The sequence below is a fragment of the Trichechus manatus genome, unplaced genomic scaffold, assembly GCF_000243295.1.
Source record: "Trichechus manatus latirostris isolate Lorelei unplaced genomic scaffold, TriManLat1.0 scaffold00023, whole genome shotgun sequence".
In the NCBI taxonomy this organism is placed as follows: Eukaryota; Metazoa; Chordata; class Mammalia; order Sirenia; family Trichechidae; genus Trichechus; species Trichechus manatus.
This window is the reverse complement of record NW_004443959.1, coordinates 10,158,478-10,175,081: the sequence shown is the minus strand read 5'-3', so window position 1 is coordinate 10,175,081 and position 16,604 is coordinate 10,158,478. Positions and strand designations below refer to the sequence as shown.

Here is a 16,604-nt window from a genome sequence, read left to right as displayed (position 1 = left end):
TAGAGAGCATGGCCCTGGCAACACTTTGATTTTGGACTTCTAGCCTTCAGAACTGTCAGAGAATACATTTCTGTTGTTGTAGGCCGATCAGTTTGTGCTAATTAGTTATGGCAGCCGTAAAAAACTGTTACACAGGTTTGGTGTTTGGAGAAGCTGCCAAACTGTTTTCTAGAGTGGCTGCACTGTTTTACATTCCCACCAGCAATGTATGAGTGATCCTGTTTCTCCGCATACTTGCCAATATTCAGTGTCGTTGCTATTTTTTATTTTTGTCACTCTGATAAGTTTGTAGTGATATCTCAAAGTGGGACTTAATAGCTTTGAAAAAACAAAAATAGGATAAACAGTGATTTTTAATCACTTTACTGGCTGAATCGCATTCCCTCACGTGAACATACCATAATGTAACTATTCTTTTATTAGTGTTCATTTAATTTAAACCTACTGCCGTCGAGTAGAGTCGATTCCAACTGATAGCAACCCTATAGGACAGGGTAGAACTACCCCATAGAGCTTCCTTTCAGTTAGCAGAAGAGCACTTTAACCACTGCGCCACCAGGGCCCCTGATCATTTAATTTCCTTACTATAGAAAATCTATTAACATTATTATACCTAATTTGTACTCTGTATTATACTTTATGATATTAGCGTACATTATGTCTTTGCTCACGCATGTATCTATTTTTATGGGCAAGATTCATAGAAGTAGAATTGCTAAGCAAAAGACATAGGGATTTGAAATTTCAATGTTGTTGTTGTTGGGTGCCGTCCAGTTGATTCTGACTCATAGAGACCTCCTGTGACAAAGTAGAACAACCCCACAGGATTTTCTTAGTTGTAATCTTTACGGAGGAAGCCCTCGTGCCGTAGTGGTTAAGAGCTACAGCTGTTAACCAAAAGGTTGGTAGTTTGAATCCGCCAGGTGCTTCTTGGAAACTCTATGGGGGCAGTTCTACTCTGTCCTATAGGATCACTATGAGTCAGAATCGACTCTACAGCAACAGGTTTGGTTTGGTTTTGGGAATCTTTACGGAAGCAGATCGCCACTCTTTCTCTTACGGAGCTGCTGGGTGGGTTTGAACCGCCAATCTTCCGGTTAGCAGCAGAGCGCTTAACTGTTGTGCAACCAGGGCTCCTTTGAAATTTCAACAGATGCTGCAAAATTGCCTTCCAAAGAATTTGTACCAATGTATACTCCCACCAAGACTGCATACGAATGATCATTTCTCTATGGACTCTCCCATCATGGGTATAATTTACTTTAGAAATTTTTTTCCAGTATGATAGATGAAAAATGGTCTCCCATTATTGTTTTAATTTGCATTTTTCTTGATGAAGATGAGCATATTTTCACATTATTATTGGTCATTTTTATTTTGTCTTTTTTTTTTAATTTCTGTATCAACACATCCTTTTCGTTGGTTTCTCCAAAATAGTAATTTCTTCCGCTAATGAGTCATCACAGTCCCGTTTGGCTTTTGTTTCTTTCTCATGGAATAAATGTGGGTTCTCCATACGTCCCCTACGTACAAAATGCTGGATCTGGGATTCCAATCCATGGCGTTTAGGACGATCCATCAGGGGCTTATATGTACGCGTTTTCACTCCTTCTACAAAAGCACTGGTCTGCTTTATAACAGAGGGCTTAACATTTCTCCACTCTGTCACACCATCTATCTTTGGTCCTTTCCCACGGGGTACTGCCACAGAATCCAGTCCTTGCAGCATACTATACAACATGTGACTTTTAACAGCGTGATTAGGACATAGTTGCTGTAGGTGGGTAATACTGAATTCCTGAACCTCCCAGTCATAAATCCACTTGATATTTTCAAACTTACAGTTATACAAGACTAGAGGAAATTCTACAGCTATACTGTATTGAGGTTTCTGGGAATTTTTCTCTATGTTCAGCAGCTCATCAATAATCTCTGAGTGGGAACACTTCTTAATCATCTTCACACAAATCCTCATCTCAGGATCTGATTGTGGAAAACCAAATCTAAGAAATAAATCAAATTCTATGTTTTCCAGTGGATAGCTAATTTTTCCAATACCCTTTACAGAATAATCCAAACTTCTCCACTGGTTGAGAATGTCACATTTATTCTGTGCTGGTAGTAGTAGCTTCTGGTAGAGCATCTTTAGCCTATTCACTGAGAAAGACCCCAGGCACAACAGAGAAGGGACCGTAAATACCCAGAGTCCTGCTGACTAGCATCCAGTCATACAGACGGCAGCAACGGCCCTGTTTTGGATTGAATTTTGTCCCCCAAAAAGATATGTTGAATTTCTAACTCCTGTACCTTTGAATGTGAACTTGTTTGGAAATAAAAGTCTTTGAAGATGTTATCAGTTAAGTTAGCACGAGGTCATACTGGAGTAGGGTCCTAATCCAAGCTGAATGATGTCCTTATAAAAGAGAAGAGAAATAAGAGAAAGATGACCATCTGAAGATTCGTCTACAAGCCAAGGAACATCAAGAAATGCCTGGGACTACCAAAAGCTGGAAGAGACAAGGATCTTTCCCTACAGCAGACAAAGGGAGTATACCCCTGCTGATGCCCTGAACTCAGACTCCTAGTCTCCAGAACTTAGAGACAATAAATTACAGTTGTTTAAAGCCCCCATCAGAGTCCATCCATGCGCTACTCCAAATGTTAGGAGTTTTCCAACATAGTCCACATGCTGTGTCCTAATGCACATAGGACCAGAACCCAAAGGACTTGTATTATCCAAAGTAGTACATTCTTTATTAGTTTACTTATTCCTTTTCTGCTGCTCCCAGCTAGAATGTGCCCTTCTGTAATGGAAGAGACATTGTCTGCATCCCCAGCACCTAAACCACTGCCTGATGCTGAATAAGCAGTCAATAAATAGCTGCTGAATGAATGAATGAAACATATTTCCACATGTGGGTTTACTCCATTTATTTTTTTGTCAACTGTTGGGCTAAGGCCACATGGTTTTAATTAACATAGCGTTTTATTGCATTTTAAAATCTGGTAGGGCAAGTTCCTTTCAGTCTTTTTTCAAACATTTCTCAGCCATGTTCATGTACAGGTATTCCTGAACTTACGGTGGGGTTCCTTTCCAAAGACTTTGTAGTAAATTGGTTTTGACAGAAGTTGAATACTTCATTTTTTTTTTTTTTTTTTAGTTTTCATCATTATTGCCTTTTATTATCAGTATCTTTATAAATCCAATCTTTGTCTTTGATTATTGGAAACTTACATATAAACTTACAGATACGATGACATCAGCAAATTACACACTGCAACATTATATGTAGTACATATTACTAATGATAAGATGTACGAGAAAAAGATAATTGTAAGTGTGCTTCGTCATAACTCAAATACATTGTAAGAGGATGTCTTAGGCTGGATTCTCTAGAGAAACAAAACCAGTAAACTGTGTAAATATATATATAGAGAGATTTATATCAAGGAAATGGCTCACGCTGTTGTAGAGGCTGGAACATCCCAAGTCCGTGGGTCAGGATAGAGGCCTCACCTGATTCACATAGCTTCAGGGGCTGGCGAACCCAAGATCGGCAGGTCAGACAGCAGGGCTGTTGCTCACAGGTTGCGAAGATCAATGAATCCCAAGATAGGCAGGCAAGATGGCAGGTACGCTGCTAACTCAAGTCCCAAGAACCGGAGGTCAGACAAACAGGAGCCAGGTGCAGGATCCAAAGTGAGCAAAAGCCCACGAACCTTGCCAGAACGTCCACTTATATTCAATGCAGGCCACACCAACAAGGAAACTCCCTTTCAACGGATTGGCTGCTCACACCAGATCCCATCATGGAGGCGATCACATTACATCAAATCTCAACATGGAAGTGATCACATCATCATACGAGTGCCAGACTACATCATAACTGCCAAAGCACTGAGAATCATGGCCCAGCCAAGTTGACACATAACCTTAACCATCACAGTGGGGGACTACCTATATTTGCTCCTTACTTTATAAAGTTTTCTGCAAAATCTCACTGAGACTTTGATTGAAATTACAATGAATTTATAGATTAATTTTGGAAGAATCAACATCTTTATGACATTGACCCTTTCTATGTTGTTGTTAGGTGCCGTGACTCATAGCAACACTATGTACAACAGAACAATCCTTGTTATGCTTGAGCCCATTGTTGCAGCCACTGTGTCAATCCATGTCATTGAAGGTCTTCCCTTTTTCTCTCACTTTCCACTCTATCAAGCATGATGTCTTTCTCCAGGTACTGATCCCTCCTGATAACATGTCCAAAATATGTGAGACGTAGTCTCGCCATCCTTGCTTCTAAGGAGCATCCTGGTTGTACTTCTTCCAAGACAGATTTGTTCATTCTTTGGGCAGTCCATGGTATATTCAATATGTTTCACCAACACCACAATTCAAAGGTCAATTTTTCTTTGGTATTCCTTATTCATTCTCCAGCTTTCCCATGCATATGAAGCGATTGAAAACACCATAGTTTGGGTCAGGCACACCTTAGTCTTCAAGGTGACATCTTTGCTTTTCAACACTTTAAAGAGGTCTTTTGCAGAAGATTTGCCCAATGCAATGCATCTTTTGATTTCTTGACTGCTGCTTCCATAGGTGTTGATTGTGGGTCCAACTAAAATGAAATCTTCGACAACTTCGATCTTTTCTCCATTTATCATGTCATTGCTTATTGGTCCAGCTGTGATGATTTTTTGTTTTCTTTATGTTGAGGTGCAATCCATACTGAAGGCTGTGGTCTTTGATCTTCACCAGTAAGTGCTTCAAATCCTCTTCACTTTCAGCAAGCAAGACTGTGGCATCTGCATATTGCAGGTTGTTAATGAGTCTTCTTCCAATCCTGATGGCCCCGTTCTTCGTCATATAGTCCAGCTTCTCGGATTATTTGCCCAGCATACAGATTGAATAGGTATGGTGAGAGGATACAACTCTAACCCACACCTTTCCTGATGCAGTATCCCCTTGTTTGTTCAAACAACGGCCTCTTGATCTATGTATGGGTTCCTCATGAGCACAATTAAGTGTTCTGGAATTCCCATTCTTCTCAATGTTATCCATAATTTGTTATGATCTACACAGTCCTTTCTATGGAGGAAGATTCGTCCCTCCATTTATTCGGCTCTGTTTTTTTATTTTTTTATTCTCTAATTTTTGTTTTTATTGATTTAAGAAATGAGAACATCTGTTCACATAAATAAGTGGATGGGAGTGAAAGAAGTTTTGTTAAAGCAATGTCACTCAATTTTTTGAATCTTCACATTTCAAGAGATATTATAACCAAGAAACAACTTGTAAACTAGATTATTAAAAGTACTTAAGTTATTTATTTTTTATTGTGCTTTAGGTGAAAGTTTACGGCTCAAGTTAATTTCTCATTCAAAAATTTATACACATATTCTTTTGTGACATTGGTTGCAATCCCCATAATGGGACAGCATGCTCCCCCTTTATACCCCAAGTTCCCTGTGCCCATTCATCCAGTTGCTGTCCCTTCCTGCCTTCTCGTTTTGTTTTTGGACAGGAGTTGCCCATTTGGTCTCATATATTTGATTGAACTAAAAAGCAGGTTCCTCACGTGTGTTATTTTTTTTGTTTTATAGGCCAGTCTAATCTTTGTCTGAAAAACAGGCTTTGGGAATGGTATCAGTTCTGGGTTAGCAGAGTGTCGGGGGCCATAGTTTCAGGGCTTTCGCCAATCTCTGTCAGACCAGTATGTCTTGTCCTTTTTCTTGAATTTGAATTCTTTTCTACATTTTTCTCCCACTCTGTCCAGGACTATCTGTTGTGATCCCTGTCACAGCAGTTGTTGGTGATAGTCAGGCACCATCTAGTTCTTCTGGTCTCAGGCTGGTGGGGTCTCTGGTTCCTGTGGTCCTTTAGTCCTTTGGGCTAATATTTTCCTTCTGTCTTTGGTTTTCTTCATTCTCCTTTGCTCCAGATGGGATGGGACCAATAAACGTATCTTATATGGCTGTTCACAAGCTTTTAAGACCCCAGATGCTACTCACCAAAGTGGAATGTAGAACATATTCTTTATGAACTATGTTATGCCAATTGACCTAGGTGTCCCCCAAGACTATGGTACCCAGCTCCTAGCCCAGCAACTCAGTCCCTCAAAGTATTTGAATGTGTCTAGGACTCTTCTATGCTTTTGCTTTGGTCCAGTTGTGCTGACTTCTCCTATGTTGTGTGTTGTCCTTCCCTTGACCAAAGTTGACACTTGTCTACTATCTAGTGATTTCCCCTCCCCCTCCCCACTCTCATAACCATCAAAGAATGCTTTTTTCTGTGTTTAAACCTTTTCTTGAGTTCTTATACTAGCAGTCCCATACAATATTTGTTCAGCTTTGTTTTTAAGTGAGCATGTGTTTATAACTATTACGTCTTTTTGATGGATTAACCCTTTTATCATTATAAAATGTTCTTCTTTGTCTCTAGTAACAATTTTTTGTCTTAAAGTCTATTTTGTCTGATATTATTATAACTACTCTAGCTCTTTTTTTGTTACTGTTTGCATACTGTATCTTTTTCCATCCTTTTACTTTCAACCTATTTGTGTATTTGAGTATAAAGTGTGTCTCTTGTGAAGACAGTATACAATTGGATCATGTTTTTTAATCCGTTTACCAATCTCTGCCATTTGATTGAAGTGTTTAGTCCATTTACATTTAATGTAATTACTTATAATATAGAATTTATATATGTTATTTTGCTATTTATTTTCTATATGTTTTATATCCTTTGTGTTCCTCTAATTCTTCATTACTGCCTTCTTTTGTGTTAAATAGATATTTTCCAGTACACCATTTAAATTTACTTGTTGTTTCTTTTACTATATTTTTTGTTATTTTACCAGTAGGTATCCTGGGAATTACAATTAACATCTTAACTTAAAACTGTCTGGTTTTGACTAATACAAATAATAAATTAATTCTTTTACATTATGAGCTCATCAACACAGTTTTATAATTATTTCTTTATGCAACTCTCTTTTAAGAAAGATTGGAGAAGAAAAGAGTTACAAACAAAAATACATTTATACTGCCTTTTTTGGTGCCCGGCTACCACCACTGACTTCTCTGACCAGGATCACAACAGAGGGTTCTGGACAGAGCTGGAGAAGGATGTAGAACATAATTCTAACTCACAAAAAAAAAAAAGACCAGATTTACTGGCCTAAAGGAGATTGGAGAAACCCTGAGAGTATGGTCCCCAGACACCCTTTTAGCTCAGTGGTGAAGTTATCTTCGAGGTTCACCATTCAGCTCCGTAAAACAATGAAACTGATGAGGTACAGTAGTCCAGTGACAAGGGCCAGAAGGCAGAAGGGGACAAGGAAGCTGGTGATAGGGAACCCAAGTTTAAGTAAGGATATTGTTGATGTGTTGTGAGATTGTTAACCATTGTCATAGGGCAACATTTGTAGTAACTGTTAAATGAGAAACTATTTTGTTCTGTAAGCCTTCATCTTAAGTGAGAATAACAGCACAATTGGAAGAGCATAGTCAATGTCACTGAACTGTGCATGTAGAAATTTTTGAAATGGTGTATCTTTGGCTATGTGTATTTTCACCTAAAAAAAAGGTTGAGAAGTTAGAGGGTTGCAATGTTGTGGGGTTGTTAACCAATGTCATAAAACAATATGTGTACTACTGTTTCATGAGAAACTATTTGTTCTGTAAGCCTTCACCTGAAGTACAATAAAAAAAAAATACATTTATACTGTCTTTTATATTTACCTATGTAGTTACCTTCACTGGTACGCTTTCTTTGCATAGACTTGAGCTTCATTTAGGATTCCCTTTATTATTTCTTGTCGGGCAGGTTGGCTAATGAGGAATTCTTTCACTTTTTGTTTATTTGAAAATGTCTTAATTTGTCCTCAGTTTTAGAAGGATTGTTTTGCTGCATATAGGAAGTTCAACTTCTGAGCTTCCTTAAGAACAGTTTCTATGGATTTCTTTCTTTTTATTTTTCCCTGTGTATGGGCCTGTTTCTGTGTATACTTCCCTGTTGCTTTGCATTTCTCACAGTTTTGTTGTAGTTGTTGTTGAAAACTGGGCATTTTAAATAACATAATGTGGCAACTACGAAAATCAAATTACCCTTTTCCTCAGGGTTTGCTGCTGTTTCAGTTTGTAGTTGTTGTCGGTTTGTTTAGTGACTTTCAGGGACTAATTCTCTAAAGTCTGTATTCTTCGTCATGTGTGGCCATTGACGTCTCTGCTTGGTTAGCTTCCAAACAAACAAAAAAAATAAAACAAACCCATTGCCGTCGAGTCGATTTCAACTCATAGCAACCCTATTGGACAGAGTAGAACTGCCCCATAGGGTTTTCAAGGAGCTGCTGGTGGACTTGAACTGCCAACCTTTTGGTTAGCAGCCAAGCTCTTAACTACTATGACACCAGGTCTCCTTAGGCAGCTTAGTGGTCAACAATTGATGGGACAGAGGTTTCCTTAAATGCTTTGAACCAATAAGTCTCCCAGCCTTTAACAAGGGATTGTGTGTGTGTTGTAGCATGCTTTCACTCCCCACGTTCTCCCTAGAGTTACATTTAGGAGCCTGGTGGTACAGTTGCGAAGTGTTTGGCTGCCAACAGAAAGTCAGAGGTTCAAACCCACCAGCTGCTCCGCAGGAGAAAGATGTGGCTGTCTTCTTCCATAAAGTTTACAGCCTTGAAAACGCTATGGGTCAGTTCTACTCTGTCCTATAGGGTAGCTATGAGTCAGCATCGACTTGATGACAGTAGGTTTGATTTTTTTGGTTTTCATACAGTGCTCAGTATGTGCCTGCTGAGCGCATCCTTAGTGTTTCACAAATATTAACTACTATAACTTGCACAACAACCCAGTGAGGTAGGTGTCTAGTTGTCTAGTGCTGCTATAACAGAAATACCACAAGTGGATGGTTTTAACGAAGAGAAGTTTATTTCCTCACAGTCAAAGTAGGCTAAAAGTCCAAATTCAGGGCATCAGCTCCAGGGGAAGGCTTTTTCTCTCTGTCGGCCTTCTTCTCTTCAGTGTTCCCCCTGACTAGGAGCTCTCTGAGCAGGGACCCCGGTCCAAAGGATGCACTCTGCTCCCAGCACTGCTTTTTTGATGGTATGAGGTCCCCAACTCTCTGCTTGCTTCACTTTCCTTTTATCTCTTGTAAGGTAAAAGGTGGTGCAGGCCACACCCCAGGGAAACTCCCTTTACATTGGATCAGGGATGTGACTTGGGTAAGGGTGATGTTACAATCCCACCTTAATCCTCTTTAACATAAAATTATAATCACAAAAAAGAGGCCAACCATGCAATTCTGGGAATCATGGCCCAGCCAAATTGGTACGCACATTTTTTGGGGGACACAATTCAAACCATGACAGTAGGTAATAGTATTATCCCCTATACAGATGAGGAAACTGAGCCAAAGAGTTTATGTAACTTGCCCAAGGTCACAGACTTAATAAATAGTGGATTGGTGATTCAGACTCACACATCGTATCTCCAGAGTCCAAGCTCTTATCTACCACATTCTGCTGCCCCTCCCACCTGGCTATGAGTCTTGAGATCCGTGACACATTCCTTCTTCTAGGTCATAAAGATCCTCCAGGGCCACTGATTTTAGCGTCCAGTCTTAGTCAACAGGGTAAAATCTTTGGTGGCCTCCATATCCCAGTGGGACAGTCAGGACTATAATGCTGTCTCAGGCCCATTTTCCCAGAAGCTCCAAGCAGTCTATCCGTGAAACCAGTACTGCCTGCCCTCAGACCCTGAACATGTCTGGGTTATTTCCATCACCTTCTCCCTCAACCCAGAGCTCAGCCTGAAGAGGGCAGGGTGCAGGCCCCCACCAGCACCCCACTCATGTACGCTCCTCCCTGACACTGGCCCTCTCCGTCAGCTCAAAACCTCTATCTAGTCTGCCAGGAGGGTGGGAAGAGCTGCTTCTGCTTAATCACATACTGTTCTAAACCCTCTGCCTGTTTTACACATTGATCACAGCAGTGATTCTCAGCCTGGAGACATGTCAGAATCACTTGGGGAGATTTTAAAATACTGATGCCCAGGCTCTACCCCCAGAAGTTCTGATTTAATTTGTTTGCCAAGCCTAGTTATTGTTTAAATCGCCCAGGTGATTTTAATGTGTGTCCAGGGCTGAAAACCACAGCTTTAAAATCAAGAATTTGAGATTTTGTTTTCTGGTTCTGTTTTAACAACTTCCCCCTGGAGCAATGGCAGCCTCATATCTGAAAGCTGAATAGGGGCAGGGAGAAGGAGGGGAAGAGAGAGGGAAGAGCAGTGTTCATGGTTTGTAGTGGACAGTTATCATTCTTTTTGGTCCCACAACAGCTGAATCGTATTCCTGTGTCTAGGGAATTCCCCACCTTATGAGCCTTCATGTGAGAAAAGCCCATTTCTATTTATAGACGCTGAAAATGCCAGCTACTTACTTTCCCAGCCTCCCTTGCAGCCAGCACATTGCACGTGGTCCTGATCTTGAATTGGGAATTCATAATGAAAGGAGCAGGGAGAATTCTCTCTGGCAGTGGCAGCAGCTCACAGTGAGATCAAATTCCCAAGCTAACAGTGGCACTCGTGGTGTGGCAGTGACCAGAGCCGGGGTCAACCGTGTCCTGTGATGACCAGCGCTCCTTCGTGACTTATATGTGATTCTGGCTGGGTGATGTCTGAGCCTGATCCACCAGCCCTTCCAGAGAGTCTGTGAGCTATCCAGTTGCCTTGAAACAAAGTCCTTTCCTACCTCAGTCTGCCAGACTTGGATTCTGTTTGCTTGAAAGTAAGAACTTGATTTGTACTAGAGTCAGAGGAAGGGTAAAGAAAAAAAATGGGTTGCTACATCACAGTACTATCCAGCCAAAAAACAGCAGTGCCACCCTGGCTGTATCTAAAGCTATCTCCAGCCTCCGTGGTTTACCACATAAACTGTAGTCTCTAGTGCCATCAGAAAGGGTAGCAGAATGCACTAGAATCTCCTGGGATGCATGGTAAAAGTGCAGATTCTTGGACCTTGCCCCAGACTCACTGCATTAGTCTTAAGATTGAGAATCTGGATTTCTGCGTTTTTAATGAACTCTCCAGGCAATGCTATGCAACACTAAAGTTCAAGGATCACTGGACTAAATGGTGAATTTATATCCCCAGCTTAGTTTTAAAAGATTAGTTACAGATATAGAGCTGTTATACTGGAAAGGGACTAACGACCATCAAGGGCAAAGCATTTATTTTACAGATGAGAAAACCGAAGTCTAGAGAGAAGTAATTTGCCCAAGGTCAATCAATTTATAAGGGTAGGGAGGGGGTGGTGGAGAACAGAGGATGCTAGAAAATATAGAGCATTATATCTGGGAGGGACCACATGGTCATCTAGGTTATTAGTCAGAGTCCTAACAGGAAAACAGAAACCACTTTGGTTATTTAAAACAGAGACAATTTCATACACAGAATTGGTTACATGGGCAATGGAGGAGCTGAGACCAAACAGACAGTGAGGCAACCCAGAGATTAGGAACAGCAGGAAGCAACTATCTCCCTAGGTTAGTGGAGAAAAGAGAGGTATATTGGCTGAGCCCAGGGGCTGGCGTCATCCAGCAGAAGCTGGGGCCATGGTGGGCCTGCCTAGCTGGAGTTGGAACCATAAGGATCTGCAGCTGCTGCTGGGGAAGCAAGTAGGAGAAATGCCCTGGCTTCTCCCTTGCTACGTACTCCAATCTCCTACCAACGCTCCTCATTGGCCAAACTCGTCCAGAAATCAGTTGATCCAAGAGTCTGGGAAACACAGCCAGCAGGAATCAAGCTCCCTCCATGATACAGAGCTGAGAGGGAAAGAGCTGGGAAGGGGTCTGAAGGAAACTGGCCCAAGACCAGCTCATCTAGAAAGTTTATTCTTTTGGGGTTTCAGAAGGGAAAACTGAAGGCCAGCTAGGCTGAGAGTTTTGCTCAAATTAGTAAGAAGCAGAAATGGACTAGAACACAGCTCTCTTGAGTCCCAGTCCTATACTCTTGGCATGAATCACAGCTGAGCAGACAGCTCCTATCTGCTTTTTGTTTGAGTTCAAGCAGCTATTTCTCCTGTGGCTCCAGGAGTCAGCTGCACTTGTGGCATTTTAATATTGGGGGGAATACTGGGGATGAGGGTAGAGCACAGTCAACTAGTGGCCCTCGCCCACTGTCTAGTAAAAAGATTACTTTTGAAGGAGCTCACACTTGTTTCCCATCTTAAGGGCACTTCATGGCATAGAAAAATAAAAGGAACTTAAAGACCTTTTGCCCTGAGAATTCCACACACTACTTGAGATAATGTGTGAAACCTGAGGGCCATAAAACCAGAGCTGGGACTCGGCCTATGACCATGCACTCTTTCTTGGTTTGCTTGTAGAGAAAGGCTAACCCTATTCACATTAGAAAAGTAGAAATCTGGAAATCCAAAGTTGGGAGGCTGGAGCAAGTTCTTGAGACCAGTGCCCTCATTTATAGATAATGGATCTGAGACCCATAGAGGTGATGTAATTTTACCAAAGTCACACAGTAAACTAATGGTAATTCTATCCATCTTGATATCCAAAAGAGCATCCCTTTGTCTAGGTGACTTACTTCCCAGGGATCATGAATTAAGAACTAGTATGGTTAGTCACGATGGTGCCCATCATGTTTGAAAAGTACAGAGTCAGCAAAAACAAGGGAAACTCTCAATGAGATGGATTGACACAATAGCCAAAACAGTGGACTCACACATACCAATGACCGTGAAGATGGCACAGGACCAGGCAACATTTTGTTCTGTGATACATGAGGTTATCGTGCGTCGGAGTTGACTCCATGACACCTAACAACAACAACAACACAATCAGAAAAAGAATCAAGTCTCCACTGTGGTTCCTCCATAGCCTGTTTGACTATAGCTGTGACTTTTGATAGCCCTAACCTGGGCACAGCCTGGCAATCAATAAGTAGGTGTTGATCAACAGCCATAGCTAAGCACTCCACTGGCTAACCAGACTTTGGGGAAGTCACTAAATCCCTGTGTCCTCAGTACTCAGTGGTCTTTGAGGTCCCTTCCAGCTCTAGGATTTAATAAAATCCATCAGTGACTTGCTGTTCTGCCTGTGGCATTTTATCAACGATGTCTGTTTGCAGAACAGGTTCATTTCATCTCGGTATTGTGCATTCAGCTTTGTTCACTTGACCCCTCTGTCAATATTCAGCACAATAATAAGCGAGGGCCTTCCCGTCTTCATCCCTAAACACATCATTAGTTGGCAAGTAACTGGAAGTGCTGCATTCTCTGGGCTATGCTGTCAACTTTGACTTCAAAGATATAAGAACATGTAGCACTTAGAGAAGTTGCCCATGGGTTACAACAGGGCTTTGACCAACATTTGAAAAATCTAAAGAGATTGCAATGATGGCTCTTACAACACTGCGTGAAATATGCTTTTCATATTTAATCTAAGCCTATTTATTTTTCCCATGTGATAGGCAGAGAGGTAGAAATTCTGAGCATTCTCTTTACAATAAGGCATTTTTCTTGAGCTGATTTTTGTCTAGGAATGTCAAGATACTTTACATCCCAAAACTATGATGTTGATAGAGGGGTTTGGTTTTAATTTTGCTCTGAAGTTTGCTACATATCTCCATTATAGAGCTGAGATTCAGTGCATGGGTCATGAAAAAATAAGTGAGCAGTTAGTGCACATGAACTATTCTGAAAATAGAATAACCACCTATGTGCTGTTATTAACATCTTGGTCAATAGCATTAAAATGTTTTCCATTCAAAAGCCAAGCTTAAATGCAGAGTGCAGCCTCTACCCAGTCTAAAGCCCTAGAAACCCCTACTCAACAGGTAAGTTATTTGCATCTAGACCTTAAATAGGATTTCGGAAAAAAAAAAAAAAATTTTTTTTTTTTCAATCTCCTTATGTGATGGTGTAACCCATCTGTGGTGGGCAGCAAAGGGTTAAAAGCAAAAGTGCCACGAATGCATTTTCCTGGTCTCTGGTAGGGTTTGGCCCTGCCTCTTTAAACTAAAAGGAACCAGACACACTGTGGATATGGGTTTGTTTCGTTCCCAGGTGGAAGTTGTCTTCTTGATACTATGAGAAGCCAATTCCTTTTTGCCAGCTCAGCAGTTTCCTAAGGGGTTAGATAAATAGCGCCTCCTGCAGTCAGTGATGTGGAACTACAGAGTGAGTGGCTGAAAAAACCTACAAGGACAACCAAGGCGATGTAGCCCAAAAGCCCAAGGAGCAGCTGGGGAGGACCTGAGAAGCAGGAGAGTGAGTGCAGGGTAAACAAGACAGAGAAGCTATGGGATGTCACAAGGGTGAGTCCCAAGTGAGCAAATCCAAGTCAAAGGAGATGGACATGAGTTCCTTGGACAGATCTCAAACAGACTTTCTAGACCAGAAAGTTGGGCGCACCCAGTAGGCTTTCTCAACTGGAGTTCCAAAGATTTAAGCCCTAATGCCCTAAGGCAAGAGCCCTGGTGGTGCAGTGGTTAAGTGCTCAGCTGCTAACCAAAAGGTCGGCAGTTCGAATGTACCAGGCGCTTCTTGGAAAGCAGTTCTACTCAGCCCTATAGGGTCGCTATGAGTTGGGATCGACTTGATGGCAATGGGTTTGTTTGTTTGTTTTTTTCCTTAAGGCATCCATTGTATGTAACAAATTAATTTTTATCATATGCATCTAGAATGGTACCAGCTACATACTGTCCTTGAGAGAACTGAGAAAATAGACATTTCCAATCATTTCTTTAGAGCTAATTTCCTCGCAGAACCCTGGGTAAAAAATGGCTGCACTGAAGGGTACACAAGATGATCCACTTGGATATGGAAAGAAAATATTAGAGTTCTACATGTATTTGTTTTCAAATTTATATGTTTTTAATTTAAAATTTTGGAGTATATCTTATAATGTATATAATATAGTACAGTAATGCACGTGTATAATTTATAAATAAATGCATCTATTCACAGAGGTATTTGCTTAAATTTTTTAAACTTTTATTATGGAAATTTTCACACAGACTGAAGTAAAGAGAATAGTATCATGAACCCTTATGTAACCATCACCCAACTTCAACCACTACATTTTGCTAATCATGTTGCAACTATCACCCCGGTTTTGGGGGTGGAGGACTAGAGTATTTTAAAGCAAATACCAGACATCATGTCATTTTACCCATAAGTACTTCAGTCTGTATTTCTAAAGATAAAAGCATGTTTTTCTCACACGATAACCATGCTCTAACATATCTAACAAAATCAACAATAATTTAATATCATCTAGTAAACGGTTCCTATTCAAATTTCCCCAATTGTTTCAAAGATGTCTTTTTATAAATGCCTTGCTCAACTGGGAACCAAACAAGGTCCATGCATTTCAATCGGTTGTCATCTCTCCTAAGTTTCTTTTATTCTATAACAGTTCCCTCCTTTTTTGTCCCCAATGCCACTGAGTTGTTGTAGAATATGAGTCAGTCATCCCGTAGAACGTCCAGCATTCTAGATTTGGCTGGTTGCTTCCTTTCAGTGCTGCTTAACTTGTTGATCTGCGTCCCACATTACCTGAAAACTGGCAGTTAGACCTAGAGGCTTGATTAGATTCAGGTTCAGGTGCTGTATATTTCCTGTTGCATCATAATATGTGGTGCACAATGTTTGTCCCATATTTAATGATGTTAAGATTGATCGGTGGGTGCAAGTATCAAAAAAAAATTATTGATAGATGAGTTCAATCCAGGAAAGTCTAAAGTTTCTAGATGGCTGTTAACACAACTGGTGGAATTAAAATAGAACGAAGTAAAATTTTAAATGAGGCTTGTGGCTTTTCTCAAGGTCCTTGGGTGGCACAAATAGTTTGCACTCAACTACTACGCTAAAGGGTTGGTAGTTTGAACCCACCCAGCTGTTCCACGGAAGAAAGTCCTCACAATCTGCTTTCGTAAAGATTACAGCCAAGAAAACCCTATGGGGTTTTCTACTCTGTAACACATGGGGTCACCGTGAATCAGAATTGACTTGATGGCAACTGGTTTGGTTTTGGTTTGGGTGGCTTTTCTCATCTTTAGGATCAGGAGGGTATACATGATAGACTGGGTATAGACACTAGCTTATATATGCTGGTGAACTACAACCAGCTCGTTATTACTTGCCATTGAGTTGGCTCTGACTCATGGTGACCTTACGTATAACAGAACAAAACATTGCCCAATCCTTCACCATCTTCATAATCGTTGGTATGTTTGAATCCATTGTTGTGGCTATTGTGTCAACCCATCTCATTGAGTTTCCTTGTATTCACTGACCCTTTACTAACCTCACGTCTAAGAAGCATTCTGGCTATACTTCCTCCAAGATTGATTTGTTCATTCTTATGGCAGTCCTTGGTATAGTCAATATTCTTTGTCAACACCACAATTCAAACACATCAATTCTTCTGTCTTTCTTTTTCACTGTCCAGCTTTCACATGCATATGCAGCAATTGAAAAGACCATGGCTTGGGCCTGGGGATCATAGTTTCCAGGGACATCTAGGTCAATTGGCATAACAAAGTTTATTAAGACAATGTTCTGTATCCCACTTTGG

At 40.8% G+C, this 16,604-nt stretch overlaps 1 pseudogene; it reads right to left on the bottom strand.

Moving 5' to 3' along the window:
• Positions 1-1,359: 1,359 nt before the first annotated feature.
• On the bottom strand, positions 1,360-2,143 carry LOC101359176 (tRNA pseudouridine(38/39) synthase pseudogene; annotated as a pseudogene).
• Between the last annotated feature and the right edge of the window lie 14,461 nt (positions 2,144-16,604).